Source organism: Hibiscus syriacus, unplaced genomic scaffold (genome assembly GCF_006381635.1).
Source record: "Hibiscus syriacus cultivar Baekdansim isolate YM2019G1 unplaced genomic scaffold, ASM638163v2 tig00016004_pilon, whole genome shotgun sequence".
Classification (NCBI taxonomy): Eukaryota; Viridiplantae; Streptophyta; class Magnoliopsida; order Malvales; family Malvaceae; genus Hibiscus; species Hibiscus syriacus.
Genome location: NW_024062379.1, coordinates 204,438 through 218,915, shown reverse-complemented (window position 1 = coordinate 218,915; position 14,478 = coordinate 204,438).

Genomic DNA, 14,478 nt, shown 5'->3' with positions numbered 1-14,478 from the left:
ATAGTGGCACCTGAAATACAAGCCACTCATTTTGAACTTAAATCGGTGATGTTTAACATGCTAAACTCTATTAGATAATTTGATGGTTCACCCAATGAGGATGCTAGGCAACATGTTTGTGCTTTCCTTGAAGTATGTGATTCATTTCAACAACAAGGAGTACATGAAGATGTTCTTAAATTGAAACTTTTCCCTTACTCCCTATGCGATAGCGCAAGAGCCTGGCTCAGTGGAGTTTCTTCCGGCTCAATGGAGTAATGGGAAGATTTATGCAAAAGTTTCTTACTGCGATATAATCCGCCCAATATGAATACACAACTTCACAATGACATTGCGACTTTTCTCCAAGGAGATGATGAATCAATGTACGAATGTTGGGATAGATACAAAAGTCTACTTCGCAAATGTGATAACCATGGGTTTCACGATTGGAGGCAAGTGGTGATGTTTTACAACGGAGTTAATGCACCAACTTGAATGATACTAGATGCCTCAACAAATGGCACCTTACTGGATAAATCACCCGATGAAGCTTTTGATGTCCTCGATAGGATATCAAATAATGATTATCAATTTCCAAATACAAGATTGGGAACAGGCAAAAAACATCTGGAGCATATGAATTAGATGGTAAGGATTCGATAGCCGCTCAACTTTCTGCCATAACCAATATGTTTAAAAATTTGCAACATCCTAATGAGGTAAGAGAAGTCAAGGTGTCCAATAACACATGCATATTTTGTCACGGCAACCATCATGAGAGTGAATGTTCGGAAAACCATGAGTCAACCAATTTTATGGGAAACTACAATCGGAGCAATAATAACCCCTATTCAAACACGTACAATCCTGTTTTGAGATAACACCCAAGTTTTCAATAGAGTAATCAAGGGAACAATAACAATCAAGCAGCAAATTACAGGCCACATCAAAATATTTATGACCATCAACATTTTCAGAATCAGCATCATCATCAGCCCTGGCAAAACAATAAAGGTATAACTTCTTCCTCTAATACTAATTTCAATACTAACTCCTTGGAGTTATCATTACAGGAATTTATTACCTCGACAAAAGATTTCATGACCTCTAATAAAGACCTTGATGCACGAACATTTTGCAACAATTAAAAATCAAGGAAATTTGTTACAAATCCAAGCAACACATTTTCAAAGCCATAGTTCATCTCTAAGAGCATTGGAGAATCAAGTGGGACAAATTGCTACAACATTACATTCTCGCCCACAAGGAAATCTCCCTAGTGATACTGTTCCCTCAATAGTTGAAGAAGCATGATGAGGACATGCAATTCAAAAAATTTGTTGATGTTCTAGATCAGTTGTGTATTAACGTGCCCTTACTTGAAGCCATCGAACAAATGCCTTCATATGCCAAGTTTTTTAAAGACATTGTTACAAAGAAACGGAAGATAGAATGTGTTGCCACGACAACAGAAATCTGTTCGGCAGTAAGCAAACTCCCACCAAAACAAAAAGCCCTGGCAGCTTTATAATACCATGATCAATTGGTAATAATTCATAGGACGAGCCCTTGTTGATCTGGGATCAAGTGTAAACTTGATATCGAAGTCCATATTCATTAAAATAGAAGGGCATCATGCCTGTCCAACCTCAGTTATCCTACAGCTGGCCGATCGGTCTTATGTACGGCCTGAGGGCATAATAGAAGACGACATAGTGAATGTGGATAAATTTGTATTTCCAGTGGATTTTCTCATCTTGGATTGTGAAGCCGATGAAAACGGCCCGATCATTCTGGGATGACCCTTGTTAGCTACTGGAAGAATCCTAATAGATTGTGAAAGGGAGAGTTCACAATGCGAGTAGGAGAGCAAAGCGTCACCATCAATGTATTCAACTCCATAAAATATGTGGATGATTCAGAGGAGTGCCAATGCATTAGAGAAGTAGAGGAAAAGACAATCCTTGAATCTCTAAGACTCGATGAATACAACGCTTTGTACCATGACCCTACAATCGAGATGTACAGACAAGACATTTTTGGCTCAGGCAAATTATTTTCAGAAGACGATTCTGAAAATTATGGCCCTGACAATGGAAAACTGAACAATGAACGCCCTGAAAATGACACAAATGCAGGATACGAAGGGAATACAAAGGATAAACCAAGGCTTCTTCATAATAAATCAAGTATGAGATTCGAACCCTTAGATTATGATGAAGTTAAGTCTCAAGAGTCACCCTTACAACATGCACCGAAACTGGAACTTAAAGCATTTTACTGCTTCCTCGATGGATACTCTGGGTATAACCAAATAGCCATAGCACTGAAGGATCAAGAGAAAACCACTTTCACATGCCCATATGGTACATATGCATTTAGACGAATGTCATTTTGATTGTGTAACACTCCAACTACATTCCAAAGATGCATGATGGCAATCTTTTCAGATGGAAGAATGTACAAAAATATTTATGGACGATTTCTCCGTCTCGCGTGATGATTTTGACTGATGTCTCGGTAATCTATCCAAGGTACTGAAACGATGTGAAGAAGCTAACCTAGTGCTGAATTGGGAGAAATGCCATTTTATGGAAACCGAAGGAATAGTGTTGGGTCACAAAATTTCATGCCGAGGCATTGAAGTCGATAAAGCCAAGGTGGACGTGATTGCAAATCTTCCCCCACCCACCAACGTGCGAGGTGTACACAATTTCCTTAGACATGCAGGCTTCTACAGACGGTTCATAAAAGATTTTTCTCAAATCTCTAAACCCTTATGTCTTTTACTTCAATAAAATTACCCATTTGAATTTACTAATGATTGTTTGAATGCCTTCACAGATTTGAAGAAAAAGCTTTCGGCAGCACTAATTATTATCCCACCAGATTGGAATGAACCATTTGAGCTCATGTATGAAGCTAGTGACTATGGAGTCAGAGCAGTGCTAGGGCGACAAAAAAGTAAAATCTTTCATGTTATATACTATGTGAGTCGTACTCTTAATGATGCACAAGTAAACTATACCACAACTGAAAAAGAACTCTTAGCAATAGTATTTGCATTCGATAAGTTTAGGCCATATCTAATAGGCACTAAGGTAATTTTGCATACAGATCACTCTTCCATTAAATATCTGATTAATGAAAAAGATGTAAAGCCTAGACTAATTCGGTGGATATTATTACTACAAGAGTTCAATTTAGAGATCAAGGACAGAAAAGGTATAGAAAATCAAGTGGCAGACCATTTGTCTAGGCTAGATAACAAACTTGATTGTCCTGACATAACATAAATTAAAGAGGATTTCCCTGATGAGAAAATATTATTTGTCACGGCTGCACCATGGTATGCTGACATAGTTAACTTTCTTGTTAGTGGTATTATTCCCCCTAATTTATCTAACCAGAGCGGAAAGAAGTTTCAACATGATGTGCGGCATTACTACTGGGTTGAACCATTTCTATGCAAGCAATGTGGAGACCAAATATTCCGAAGATGCATTCCATAAGAAAAAAAAAGATATTCTACACCAATGCCACTCGTCACCATATAGAGGTCACTTTGAAGGAATGAGAACATCATCGAAAGTGCTTCAGTCTGGATTTTATTGGCCAACCTTGTTCAAATATACGCATGAATTCTATAAGTCATGTGATAGATGCCAACGAACAGGAAACATATCGAAGCGACATGAAATGCCATGGCAAAATATTCTACAAATTGAACTCTTTGACGTATGGGGAATAGACTTCATGGGACCTTTTCCCACATCAGTTAGAGATTTGTACATTCTCTTGGCATTAGATTAAGTATCCAAATGGGTTGAAGCCATCACAACACCTAAAAATGATTCCAAAATGATGTTAAAATTTTTGCACAAAAATATATTCACCCGATTTGGAACACCACGAGCTATCATCAACGATGAAGGCACACATTTCGACAACAAACTGATTACTAATGCACTAAAATGATATGGAGTACGACATAAGATCGCTATGGCGTATCACCCTCAAACGAATGGACAAGCCAAAGTGTCTAACCGTGAAATTAAATAGATCCTTGAGAAAGTGGTCAACCCAAGTAGAAAGGACTGGACGCTGAAGCTAGATGAAGCACTATGGGTTTATCGTTCAATATTCAAGACATCATTGGGAATGTCACCGTTCAAACTGGTTTAATGAATAGAATGTCATCTTCCTGTTAAACTAGAACATAAAGCCTATTGGGCCATCAAAAAGTTAAACATGGATGCTCAACTTGCTGGAGAAAGAAGACTCTTGGAACTGAACGAAGATGGATGAATTCAGAGCACACGCATACGAGAATGACTGGCTATACAAGGAAAAAACAAAACGATGACATGACAGAAAAATATTTCCGAGGCAATTTTATTCTGGACAACAAGTACTACTCTACAATTCACGTCTTAAGTTATTTACAGACAAGTTTACATCACGATGGTCAGGACCATTCATTATACACCAAGTCCATGACAATGGAGCAATTGAAATCTAGAACCAAAACAATGGTTCCATCTTCAAGGTGAAAGGGCAGAGACTCAAGGAGTACAAAGGAGCCCCAGTCATACGCGACAAACCGGCATCGTTGGCACATGATGCCCAAGAGTTTGCTTTACTTATTTAAACAAAATTCGTTGCCTAGGCAACGAAAATTTAAATCTTGTACATAAATAAATTAAGTTATTTTCTGCTTTCATTATCCGTTTTATTTTATTTTCTTTATTTATTATAGGCATACAAAAAACACGTGGCAGCATGGGGAGTTGGAGCATGCATGAAAAGAAAGGAAACCCTAGGATGCATGGTTTTGGTGACAGAATAAAGGGGGAAAGAGATTTTTCCCCCACTTGATGTCCAATCATATATTTCTCATTGAATGTAAAAATATTTTCCCTCATGTAAGGACAAATCTACCTCGAAACCACCCATTACTTTACAAAAAAACTGCCCAACTTCTTCTTCTTCATCGTGCCTTACTATCTCTACCAAACAAGAAAAATTTTCTTTCTCTCAACGAAATCCTCCCCATCGCCACCAATGATTTCACCAAACCAACAAGATCAAGGAAATCCCCAGCCTTAACACATAGTTTTGAACGTTTCCAAACAGCTGAAGCGGAAGCACGCTTCAAAATCCTATAGAAACTACAAGTATATTTGGAAGATGGATTCGTCTTTCTAGCTGAGGATGAGGAGCCATCCCAACTCATTTGAACCAGAGGTGATGGATATGATAAAGAAATACAACTGAGAGAAGTTAGCTTGCCATCCCAAAGCTATAGCACCAGCGATGGTGAGGGAGTTCTACGCCCACCTCAAGGACCCATCAAACCACACGGTGTACGTCCGAGGGAAGCTCATTTGATTTTGTCCTTCAGCACTCAACAGATACTTTAAGTTGGGGAAAGTGGAGGAGCAACACAAGTGATTCGTGGCTGAAGTGGATCAAGAAACGTACAGTAGAGTCCTGGAAGATTTATGCTTTGGGTGGGCCAAGTTTGAAGGAAATGCCCCAACGAGTAAGAGAGTCGATTGCCGAGCCCTCAAACCGATCATGAAATTATAGAACCACTTTCTCAAGGGCAAGCTTATGCCCACGTCTCACAACACCACTGTACTCGTGAAAAGATTGATGCTCTTGCACTCGATCATATACAGGAGGAAGATTGACGTTGGCAAACTCATCTTTGAGCAAATTCACGAGTGTGCCAAGAGGAACCAGGGAAATCTATTGTTTCCCAACTTGATTACCACACTGTGCAGGAAAAAGAAGGTCCCCGAGGAGCCCTTTGAGGATTTCATTAAATCCAAGGATGGTATCACCAAGAAGAAGGTACCCGAGTTGATGAGTTTCGATGACAACTCCCCGCGGAAGGCTTAGAGTGGGGAGAAAAATAGGTTGTTGCGGCTAGAATGGTCGTTGTGGTTACGCACACGCAAGAAACGCATGAAAAGATCGGGTGCCTAGAGGATCACATGGAGATATATCTTGAGTATGTCAAGGAAAGGGACATGTAGCTCAACGCCTTCCTCAAAGAGTTTTTCCCGAACACAAACATAAATCTGCCACCCTTCCCTAGCGTCATCCTCAAATACACTGCTGGTGGCAGCACATTCCATGCCTCGACATCGAATATCCCTCCAGAGGTTCCCCAAGAGTACCAACTGATGTGTCACCACTAGCAACCCATGTCTCGCCTGTACCAGAGGAAGGCCAAGGTGACACAGAAGAGTTCCTCAGCTCCTCATCTTTCTCCACCTCCGATAGCAGCGAAGATACCCCACCCAACTTCTTCTCAGATGAAGATTTCACTCTAGCACCGAAACAACTGACTCCTACTGCCGAGCAACCAACTCCAACACGAGCCTCGACCAGCAAGAAGCGCTACAAGAGAACGACATGCCATATACTTTAGTTGTATCCCTCGACGATAGCAGTAATAGACTCAGGGTTTGAGAGCCTATCCCCTTTCAAACGACGCCAAACGAGGGCGTCCAATCAAGCCACCCCACGACAGTTAGTTTCTATTTTAGCTTTAGTTTTTTTTTTGCATTCGCATATAATATCATGTAGTTTTATTTTTCATGCATTGAGGATAATGCATCCCTCAAGTTTGGGGGAGGTATTGTGCCATATTTTTCCATACTTTGTTTAAAAGCAATTGATGATGATTGGTTGAAAATCTTGGTTGTCAAGACATAAGTAGGTTAAGATTATTGTTAAAAATGAATTAGGGATGCCAAATGATGAATGCATAATTGATTGCCTAGGCCAGAATTATTGTAAGACTCTAAGAAAGAACCAACCCTTGGCCTGATTCTTTGAAATTTACAAACACGATTGTAGGTTGTCCCTGCTTAAGGTAATCTGCAAAATTTTTAGGAAAGAACTTTCTATTCTCCGAGACTTCAAAAATATTTTAAGGGTAAAGTGAAGCTCCCTAGTGTTTAAAAACTTGAAAACAAAAAGGAACACTCCTCTGTACAAAGGCATAAACAGTTACAAGTAGCCAAGGCATATGAGTGAATGAAAGTAGTCACAAGATGACTTTGCCCAACTAGCTTGGGGTAGAAGGTATGCTCCCTTTCACCTAGAGTGTGGGACGATAGGTGTGATGAGCCAACTCCCCTATGAAAAATAAATAAATTAATTAATAAATAAATAAATAAAAGTTGATAAATAACTAGGAGTATAAACTAAGCCTGACAAATAATTTGATGCCTTGACAATCCAGAAGTGCTTACTTTAAGTTTTCTAATTACCTTTATGCATAGACTGGTTACAATCACGCACACACAATAGCAAGGAATCTTGACTAGGGAGGGGGCTTGATTGATATGATTGTCGAACATGTTGAGGCCAAACGTTTTTGCTGAGGGATGAAATCTCAAACCATATTATTTTCTTAACATTACTTTGCCATGACAATTTTAATTTTCTTCTAGTTATTATACATTGCTTGAGGTTAAGCAATAGCTTAAGTTTGGGGGTGTGATAACTCCGTAAAAGACTCAATTTCTAGTCTTTTCACTTAAGTTATTGCTCGTCTAAACAAAGTATGCACAACATTTTAGTTGCATTTAGTTGCATATAGGTTATGTTATCTTGTGGTGGATAAGTTTTTCTTAGGTAAGATTTATTTGGTCTGACTGATGATTGGATTGTGTTTGTACAAGTAACTTATAGAGGAAGAATATTTCAGTCATGACAACGTAACTTTGAAAAGGCTAATGGAACAGATGAGAACGTGAGGAACAAATTTATCTCGTCAAGGCAAGGTTTATCTGAAGAAGTCTGAAGTAGGTGTGACAAAACCGCCTATGTCACATGCCATCTGGATGACCTACTTCACGTGGAAGAAAGCCTTAAGTATTCTGACAGCCACCAGCTGTCTTTCCTTTTTTAAGTCTTGGCATTTAATAACGGCTATTTAAGGAAACTCCAAAAGCATGCAAAGTCCTAGGAGATCTTTCCTTATAAATAACCAGTCGTAGCCGCCAAAGAAAAGAGGCAAGAAAGAAGACAGAAGAGCTTTACTTAAGGCATGAGCGAGCAACTGCAGTGCTTTCTCACCGTTTCCCAACCAACCTTCCTTGGTGTCCTCCATAGTCGGACTGTAGCAGAGCGGTGATCAGGTCTTGAGAGAGGCTGATCACCAAGGCAGACGCGATGCTGATTAGAATTGTCGCGATAAAGCCCCTGGTTTTGGGAGTCATTCTTCCTTTGTTCTTAAACTTTTTATCTATTTGGGGTTTTATTAAACGTTAAAACTTGGATGATTTTTATAGCACCATGACTGTCTTACTTGGTGTTAAACTTTGTTTTGCTTGAACAATATTTTTATGTGTTATGAATTATGAATTATGTTTTGCTTATGACTGTTTTGCTCATTGTTTAAATATTTTACCTTACGCTGTAAGAGCGTCGAGAGATCTCCTGGGGTTTTGGTAAAACATGTCTTTGCAATATAAGAGAGTCGAGAGACATCCTTTTGTCTATAGTGATTCTTAAATTCTAGAGAATTAAGATAGATCCACATGAGCAATGAAATGAATCCGGGATGGTGAAGTTCTAACTTGTCTACCTTATAGATAAGGAGTGAGTTTCAAACAACTAAAAATGATAGATGCTAGACTAGGATAGACAACACCTATAGTTTACGCTGAGAGGTATTGCTACAATAACAGTTTGACAAACCAAGGGTTGTAGTTAACGCTGAGGAGTATTGCCATAACAACCGTCAAAGAATACCTAGTAATCCTATCGGGAAGCTTTAACAAGTCGTAATAATTCATTCTAGACTTAGAATAACTGTTGTCAATACAAAAGTTTACCATAAGTACTCTATGATAAGTCTAAATATGTGAGGTTGTTTGCATTATATTTAAACCAACACTTGTTTTATTTTATTCCAGCATTTTGCATACTTATTTTTCCTCGACCAAACTTTTCTGCAATCAATATATTACTTATTTTTTTATTAATATTAGTTCTTAAGTTGTCAACTTAGTAGGAATTAGTTTGTGACACTAGTTCTAGTTGTGGTAAAAATAAATTTCCAATCCAATCCCTGTGGAGACGATACTCACTCACTACTATATTACTTGCATCGATTGTGTATACTTGCAGAGATTTGCTTGTCTTAGCATATACATTTACAAGCGATATCATATACAAAAAGAAGACAAAAGAGTTAGTAAACTAAAATAAAACTTAAAAGTAAATAGGTGCTCCCCAACAACGGCGTCAAAAACTTGATGCTCTTAAATATGCTATAACAATCACGCAAGTATACGTATCGTCACCAAGTAATAATGTCAATGTATCTTTAGGGCTTCAGATGTCGAACCCACAGAGAGAAGAAATGTTTACAATTGAGTTAGAAAAATAAGTTTTTGTTGAAATGGCATTCGACTGAAACAAGTATTAAAATGAAGAATACAATGGAAGAAGGCAGGGTCATGCTATAGCATAGAGTCAACTATAAATTGGAGTAAGATGATAAAAATGATTTTTTCCAAGTTCATGCATTTAATTTAACTATAATGTATTCATCATTGATTACCATTAACGGATTATTATGAATTAGCACTAACTAAAACAAGCAATCACTTAGTAATGATGCTAAACACTTGGCAGTATATATCTAAACATGCATTTGCTTCTCACAATACCAAGGCCACAAAACTAGCATTCATGTCATTCAATTTATCTCTAAACAAACTAACTACATACATAAATAATGAAATCTCTTTCACCGTTCAAAAAGTACAAGGCATAAAGAAGTAAATTAAAAGCATTCACAAAGACAAAGTTTTCACCCAAATGGCTAAGTTTAGAACAATTAACATACACAAATACATAAATTCAACTATCTAGGACTTCCCTATCTCATGTGAAGTATAAGTAGCTGAAGTGATCTTGTTGACTGTCGATGCTACTCAGCGAAGGCTAATCCCCATATGCTGCAACACTTCCTTGCTAAGCGACTTAAGCAGACATGGAAAAAAGGAACGAGAGATTTGTGTATAAAAGGAGAAGATGAAAAGTTGATGATTAAATAAGCTAAACATGGTCCTATTTATAGGTGGAGGAGGCCAAATCGTCTCCAATGAGGGTTTTCCACATAACAACAGCTGATTGGAGATGATACAACTATCCCATATAGCTGTCTCATTCCATAAGGGTTTGCCCAACCTAGTGAGTCATCAGTTGATGTAGCATATGCTTCCACACTGCAACATTTACACCTTTTCAAAAATTAGCCTAAGTTCACCAAACTATTAACAATGCAAAAATATATAAAAGTAAGACTAAACTAATCGTAACATGCTTTTAAACATACTCAATTTCAAGCTAAACCTAGGTATAAAGTGCTAAATTGATAACTCTTTTGGAGCTTTATCACTACATAAGAGTTAAACTTAAAGTCAAATTTAGCACTATAGTACTGAACACAATTAAACTTGTAAAAAATAGCTGACATGGACTTGTAACAAGTTGTAAAATGTTTCAAAAGAAATTTTTTGATACCAACTAAATGTCACATCCTAGACTCAGCCTGTACATTACGACTAGATCTAGCGGATTAAATTAATAATCTCAAAATAATGTAAAATTGTAGTAATATTAAATTAGTTAAATCAAGTAATATAAAACATAAAATACCAAGAGTATAACAAAATATAGAACGTCGTAAGTAAACCAAATATCAAGTATCACAATAATCTCGTGCAACAGTAAAAAATTAAAATACATCATAAAACATGTAACACAAAATAATACAAGCACATGTCACATATTATAGGCAGTCTGGAAGATAAAAATATTACAACAAAAAGATATTGTAGGTGATGTGTTCTAAGTCAGGGGTGCCTATCCAGAAGTATCTGAAAGGGAAAAAGTTTGGGGAGTGAGATAGGGAGCTCAGTGTGTTCCAATAGTGCAAATAAAACGTCAAAAAAGTATTCAAAAAATAATTTGGTAAAGTATGATAAGGTAACAGTGAGGTTTATATTGTAAAATTCATAACTAGCCTCCTCCCTACATTGAAATACAGTCCCCCTGAACTGTATCCATAAAGACTTACCCTATACCCGTTGGGTATAAGAGCCAACCTAAGGGAACACCTTGGGCCATAAGGACTTGCCCTACCTGAAGCGTAGGAGCCCACCTAAAAGGAGTACCCCCAGGTCATAAGGTCTTACCCAATGCACAAAGTAGAGGAGCCACCCTAAGGTAGTACCTTAGGGTCTATATGGTCTTACCCTAGGCCTAATAGGCCTAGAAGCCCACCCAAGGTTCGCATTAGGTCTATAAGGATTTACCAGCTTGATCTGAGTTGCACCATAGAGACTCTAGGTAAAATCCCAGACGTACATCAGTAAAGCAATTCATAAAGCATCAATAAGGACAACAAATTATAAATGAGACATAATCATTTCGCAGTAAAACTGGTAACCAGAGAACAAGTATCAAGAATCAAGATTTTTTTTAAAAATCACTTAATCATTCAATTTCAAACATGTAGAACAATCAAGCAAACAATATATAACACACAATGAACACACCTCGTAAAAAGGGATTAGTCAAGGAGTCTAATGAGCACCTACTTCTCCACGCTCTACAACAGTGCTCGAACCTAAATCACAATGCAACAAAGTTACTATCGCCATAACTTTTCAATCTAAATATTCATAAGTTTCATGGATCAAACAAGTAATAGCTGGCTCAATGGGTCAAACGGATCGAGATGAGCTGGGTCGAGCTATCTAATGGTCGGGAGAGTCACGTGTACCTTTAATAAACAATATTTTAAATCAGTAATTGTCCTTAAGTTAATTATTCTTAAATAAAATACTTAAATGCATATGCATGTTCTGGTTTAACAGTAAATTCAGATGATTTTGGGTTCTAATTTGGAAAAATGGATTTCGAATGTAGACTCAAGACGTCGAGAAACATAAAATATGACTTTTTAGAAAATTTAACTTTTTAGTCAAAGTCAACGATGGCCAAGGTCAAAGTCAACTATGGTCAAAGTCAACGACCAAGTCAAAGATCAACGGGTTGACACAGTTTGGAATGGTTTTGACCGATTTGATTTGACCATACCGATTCAATTTGAGCAAACCGGTTCTAGAAGGCTTATGAACCGACCGAGAAGCCCCACGTGCACTAGCAGAACGTGACGACATGTGTGGCGGTTAAAGCACCGGTTGAGGCAGCTTAATCACTCCGGAAGCTTCCTTTCAACATTTTAAAATCACAACAAGCCAAAACAACCCAAATCCACGATGAATCAACAGAAACAATGTTCGAAACTTACTTACCCCCAACACCAGACGACGGCATCACAATGATGAAAGGTGTCGATCACTTGAGTTTTGTTCGTACGACACTAAGGAAACTAATGGGAATGGTGGTGTAATGTAATATCGACTAGATCCGCCGAAAAAAGATGAAAATAATGGTGATCACAAGGGTTCACCGACGAACGATTGACGACGAATAATGTCGTTTTTTGACGAGGGGATGGAGGGGTTTTGATCGCGGGTGGTCGTTGGTCACTTTGATAGGGGAAGTGATCGTCATGGTAGTCGGAAGGGTGCTCGACAATGGTAAGGGAGACGGGTGGCTAATGATTTGGGGTTTGGGAAAATTTTAGGGATTTTGGGATTTTTGAATATGATTGGGAAGATGGTTGAGTATTTACAATCTAACCAAAAAATTATTAAAAATTATTTTAATTATTTGAAACCCTTAGTAAAAGTCTAGCTTAGATAGTAAAGGCACTGGCTTTTTGATGCTGCAGTACACGAGTTCAAGCTCTACAAATCTCATTTCTTTATTCCTTGATTTTTATTCATATGTGGTCACAATTAAGTGAGGAAATTTGGGGTTAAGGCCCTGAAGTATTTATAGCTTGTAAACATACCCTTAATTCTTAAAAAAATCGATTTAGCCCCTAAAATTAAATAATTAAATTAAATTTATTATTTGATTAAAAATCAGGGGTGTGACAAAAACTCTTGTACAAATTGTTGGTCTCTTGTTGAAAGATTTTATAGCTTATTATAAAATGGCAGAGAGTACTGACTTTCTTATTTTAGTATAGCTAGAGTGCTATATTAACATGGTACCATTCTCCATGTCCTGGAGATCTTGCTTTCGCTAATGGATTTACGCTTTGTTCTTGATTTCTACACTTGTTTTCACGTTCTTCTCAAGTGGTTCAGATTAAGCGATCTGTTTTTAGGCGTGTCATGAAGGTTTTCGGATCTGGAGGTCTGATTTTTTGAGGTGTGGTTTCTCTTTGTTTCTTTTTTGGTTGCATTTTTTCTTTTTCTGTTCTAGATCTATTTTAAGAATTACCTGTTTGATTGCAAGCATGTTTGTCTCGTATTGATTTGCTGATTAAAGGGCAAACTAGTATTTGTTTTGGTGTTCTTCGATCTAGTTCAGAGATTTCTTTTGAACTGTTGTGTTGTTTGTTTAACAATGGTTGACCTAACTGCTGATCAGACTCGTGACACTGAGAATACCTCTCAAACAAACTCGATTGTGTTTGTCAGTAAGAATTTTCACAATATTCAACATATTGCTAAGCATGATACTATTAAGCTTACTGAAAATACTTACCTCCTTTGGAAACATCAAGTTATTAGCTTTATGGCTCTTAACTACGTAAGTACGGATGTCTTACCTCATCTTACTTGTCTTACTACGATTATTGCTATTTGGAATGTTATCTTAAGATTATTTGGAGCGAGATATCATCTCTCAGGCATAGTCTTCACTCTCAAAGGAAGTCTAACATGTTTATTAGTGAGTACTTGGCTAAAATCAAATATGTTTATGATATGTTGAATGCTTCAGAGAGCATAGTTACTAAGCAGGAGCATGTTAGTATGGTTTTGGTTGGCTGTCAATGGAGTTTGAATCTATCATTGCTATAGTTTCTCGGGAGGTGTTATCCAGGGTTTCAAAACGCGGTTGCAGTTGCGTTTTCGGTCATTTCGTGTTTACCGCGACTGTGGCCATAGCGGGCGCTATTACGGTGTAGCGGATATATCGGAAGGCAGCACTACCGCTATTTCACGGTCGTGGACCGCTATTTGAAACCCTGGTGTTATCCTTAGGCACTCTCACTTAGATGTTGTTGGATTGTGAGGCTAGGCAGAAGTTGTTCTTAAGGGAAGGGATTTCAGCTAACTTGGTTGTTCATTCGAGTGAGAAGTATGGTGATGAGCACGTTGCTCATTGTAGCACTAATTTTCGTCTACATATTTCTTATATATACATATATATCTATATATATATTATATAGTTTGCAAATGATTTTTGAGACATGTATATAATATATAGTTTTTAAAATCATTTTGAAATGTATATAACATATAGTTTTTAAAACGCTTTTGAAAACTAGATAATATATAGTTTTTAAAACATTTTAAAAAATATATAATA